At 38.5% G+C, this 4,925-nt stretch overlaps 1 long non-coding RNA gene across 1 annotated transcript; it reads left to right on the plus strand.

The window, feature by feature from the left end:
- Positions 1-25: 25 nt before the first annotated feature.
- On the plus strand, positions 26-2,910 carry LOC127365347 (uncharacterized). Its single transcript, XR_007885176.1, has 2 exons — positions 26-638; positions 2,184-2,910. It is a non-coding gene; the product is annotated as an uncharacterized LOC127365347 (long non-coding RNA).
- The last annotated feature ends 2,015 nt before the right edge of the window (positions 2,911-4,925 follow it).

Below are 4,925 nucleotides of genomic sequence, written 5' to 3' on the forward strand. Positions count from 1 at the left end.
AGCTCGATCTTTTGTTTGTTGTCGGAGCGAGATCCGCTCTTCTGATTGGCTGAGAGCGGCCCCACTCACTTCCTATGGGAATGTGACAGAAACACAGCAGATACACGGTGCTGGGTTAGAGCGGGACCGGGACCGGGACCGGGACCAGACGGACCAGAACCAGGACCAGGGCCAGGACCAGAACCAGAACCAGAACCAGGAGCAGAACCAGGACTAGAATCAGGACCAGGACCAGGAGCAGAACCAGAACCAGGACCAGGAGCAGAAGCAGGACTAGAATCAGGACCAGGACCAGGAGCAGACCAGAACCAGGACCAGAACCAGAACCAGGAGCAGAAGCAGGACTAGAATCAGGACCAGGACCAGGAGCAGAACCAGAACCAGGACCAGGACCAGAACCAGAACCAGGAGCAGAACCAGGACTAGAATCAGGACCAGGACCAGGAGCAGAACCAGAATCAGGACCAGGACCAGGAGCAGAACCAGGACCAGAATCGGGACCAGGAGCAGGACCAGAACCAGGAGCAGGAGCAGAACCAGGACCAGAATCAGGACCAGGACCAGGAGGAGGACCAGAACCAGGACTCACTCAGCAGGGGGTTTAAAGGGGAGCAGGAATACATTATAACACACAGCCAGTGAGTCATCATCAGCATCATCAGTATTCTGCCCTCATCACCCACTGTTATTATTAATATTATATTATTATTATTATTATTATATTATTATTATTATTAGAATTATATTATTATTATTATTAGAATTATATTATTATTATTATTAGAATTAGTATTATTATATTATTATTATTATTATATTATTATTATTATTAGAATTATTATTATTATTATTATTATTATTATTATTATTATTATTAGAATTAGTATTATTATTATAAATATTATAATCATATAATATGTGTTATTCTAATACACCTCTTAACTCTTAAAATATCTCAAATTATATCAGTTCTATGTGTCATTACATTTAGTTCTATTTTCCTTTTTATCTATTTATCTTTTGCACTTTATTTGTATATAGTGTATACATTGTTATTATATTTTTATTTTATTATATTTATCTATCAGTTTCTGGGCAAACAACATGTAGTTTTTTGTGTATAAACATTGAAATATTATTGCATACTGGGGTCCATAAACAGTGTTGGAAGTGCATAAATTGGGAAAGACTGGAAGTCAGAAAGGCCCCAGTGTGTAGGATGGCAGCCTCCGTAGAAGTAAATAAAAACGTCTAATTATAAAGTAACAAAAACCCAGTGATTCTTACTTTCAGGTGATTATAAACTAATGAAAACATGTGAATCTATGGATCTTTAACTCAGCTGTTTATGGCCATTCACATGATGCTGTCGGTAGTTTTTAAAGGAACAGAAAGTAGTTCCCCTGAATCCTGTTCACAGTGAGGTCATTGAGGTGAATCATAATATAGCGTACAATAAAAAGAGAACCTGATGTTCACTTTATTTACTGTGTACTCTTAAGCATGGTTAAAACCTCTTCCAGGTTACAAGACCAGATTAACTTGATGCCCTTTATAACATTGTCAAAGTCACGATGGACAGTTAAAAGTGTTGAAATCAATGCAGAAGACGTAATATTATACCTTTTTACATCATAACGAGGAAACATTTGTGATCCTGAACACACTGCAAAATGTACAATGATGATGTTTCATTAGGTTTGTCTACAACACCTTTAAGGCCTTTATCTTATCTCAGTTAACATTGTGCTGTAGAGCATATTACCATACAGATTTACAACTGATCAAATTACCCAGAACTAATTAACACACACTGAATTTAGGCCTTTGGGGCCCCTGAGGATATCGGGCAGTGATACTCAACTTAAGGCCAGAACCGTACTCTTATTTTCTAATTCACAATAAAAATAAATAGATCATCAGCAAAGGGGCCTAATAAATGTCTGGCCACCCCAGTTTGTTGTCAAATTCTGTCAAATTTAATTTAATCTCAAGATTAAATGACAGACTTAAGTTAAATGAAAAAAGACAAATGTCTGAAGATTTGGGGAAAAAATGCCACCTTCAGATATTTGTATTCAGTGCTTTACTAATGTGCCACAGTAATGCTTTTGAGTTCAAATATCTTCATTCTGGGGCTTTTTCAAGCAAATGATATATGTGATTGTTTGTGATTAAATCAGCAGATATTTCTGCGACTCCTTAAAGTCTCCACGCCAACACTCTGGACCCCCCATGAATATTTCTCTACATCCGCCCCCTGTATCAGCAATCATACTCCTGGTCGTCAAATGTTGAAAGACTGAGAATGAGAAGAGACGACTCAGTGCTAATATTCATTCATCGTATTTATTCATTGTATCTGATAGGGATGCTCGTTCATAAGTAGTTTATATAAGAAAGTCTGAGATGTAGTGAGCAAAGATGGTTGATTAAATATTCGATAGATCTGATCTAATCCAATCGAACTGTTTGTTAACACAAAAGTTAATTTAGTTTTTTCTTGTAAAGTTTATCAAAACACATCACAAACATATAAGAGTTCAATGGACCGATCATTTATCGACTGTAATCTAATTATTCCAATAATTCATAATAGTATAAAATTCCTGTTATCGGCTGAGAATGTATCTGCCCGATAATTATTCTGCATCCCCAGTAACAAATATTATTAATGTTAGTTTATTAACTGGCCCCTGACCTCCTGTCATTGTTTAAAAGTGGCCCCTGGCTAAAGCAAGGTGGGTGTCCCTGCATGGTCTAAGGCCTTTATGGCCTGGTATTTAATCCCGTCATGCTCATTAAGTAACACCTGGCCAAAACATACTGCAACAACAAATAATTTAACAAATGAATTTATTGTAAATAACTGGCAGTGAATGAACTCAAATAGAAGCAGACTTTAAACCAGCACGTTTCTTCATGTTGTTTTTGTTTCCAGTTGCTCTGATCCGGGTTACGAGGTAGACTACAGGCTGAAGGGAGGTTTGTTTCTCTTCCCTTCGGCTTGCACAGCCTGTGAAAGTCCCTCACACCAACATGTGGGAATGTTCATTGCATCACTAAAAAGGAATCTGAAATGATGTTACGCTCCCTGTAGGGAAGCACTTGCTCAGATTCATGTCCAGAGTCCCCTGGAAAACACAAATGGTTGAAGGCCTGGACTGTTTATCATCAGCAAGACGTGTGTTGCAGAAGGGGAAAGAGGACAAACTGTTCTGGGAACAGATCCTCGATGTTGTTTTATATCCTGCTTTCACGACTGGTTGGGTGGAGTTTATCAGCATCATCACAGTGATGGAAGAAATACTTTAAAAACATGATGCAAAATATACAACTTAATATCACTGCAGTAGAAGTAAAAGTCCTGGATTCAAACCCAGTAACCAGTGGTGGAAAGTGCATTTACTGTAGTTCTGTACTTAAAGCTGCAGTCAGTGGTTCATTGTATCCTGACAGTAGTGCACGAGACAGATCATCTGTGAAACAATCAGGTTTTCTCAAATACAGATACTGGAAATGAGGCTCAACAATCCGCTATCTTTAAGCCTTCAACCCAAAGCGTCTTTATATCTGTCTCGGCTCTGATTGGTTACTTTCGTTCGGGCCCAGTGGATTCTTGCAGATGTCATTAGGAGCACTAGGAGGAGCCAGAGGAACCTAAAAGTTGTTTCTATAAAAGTTACCTACTGCAGCTGTAAGTCTGTAGTGGTCATTGTTTGGTTTTTGCTCTCCTGTAAAGTTGGTCAAATGTCACTTACCTTTTCTTTTGGTGATTGTTGTTTCACAGCAGCAATGTTTATTGGGCATTTTTTTGCAAACAAATTGTTGGAGAAAGTGAAAATTGCAAAACAAAGTTGCACTTTTCTGCCTATTATTCACAACCGGTTCCAGTGGTGGTGTTTTGTTTCTATGCACAATCCATGCCCAACACATCACACATCCCTGCCACCAGCTGTATGCTGATCAACAGTTGTTTGTGGTAACCTAAAAAAAAAACGATGTAAATATTAAGATTTAAAAAATATATAACTGCTGTTTGTTTATAAGAAAACTCCACAGTTACACCTGCATTATTATGTAATCTTGATGTACAACAGCCTGTTTTAAAGCCTTTATTATTTCAGTTTAAATTGTACTTACATGTGCACATTCCTACAGTAATTTGTGCTTAATTGAGTTTCCACAATGTGCTTACTAATTACAAACTAACACATGCACAATGCACAGACAGTGGGGGGAAAGGGGGGGGTCATTAAAGGGTTTTTCTGGCGCTGACTTCTGCAGTTCAGACAGTATAAAGTAAAAACTGCATGACCGTTTCATTTGACTTTCAAATCCTTTGTGTAAACAGTCCTGCAGCCTTTGTATCATCCTTTGACTCAGTTTCAGTTTTGTAATTTGGAGTTTTATTTGACAAAGAGAGTCTGGTGAAGGGTCATCAGTCATTCTGTGTCATCAGACCTCCTCCAGTCATTTAATACAAACAGACAAACTGAATGAAGAGGCTGGATATTGACTGTCAGTGCAGGATGTCCCATAAGGAAAGGGGGAGGGGAGGAAAGAGCTGTCACAGCACCCTCTGGTGGTTCAGGCTCGACCTCACCACAGAGAGCGAGATAGGAGTGATAATACTGTGCAGTGCTCAATCTGCCTTCATTAATGCACTTAAGCAAGCTACAGCTATTTTCTCTCATCTTCATTTTCATTCAATAATAAAATAATTATACATAAAAGCTTCACAGTAGATAAAAAATATAAATTGATAATCAGTGTTTTGCATTTTCTTTCTTCTATTTCTCCCCTTTTTTCCCTGGAACATCCGATAGGAGTCAACAGAGGTGTGATCCCTCACCTACTTCCCACCTTTACACACTGTTAACTGTCTTTGATACAGTTTCTGGCTGTCTGGGGTTGAAGGTGAA

The sequence above is a fragment of the Dicentrarchus labrax genome, unplaced genomic scaffold (genome assembly GCF_905237075.1).
Source record: "Dicentrarchus labrax unplaced genomic scaffold, dlabrax2021, whole genome shotgun sequence".
NCBI classification, from domain to species: domain Eukaryota; kingdom Metazoa; phylum Chordata; class Actinopteri; family Moronidae; genus Dicentrarchus; species Dicentrarchus labrax.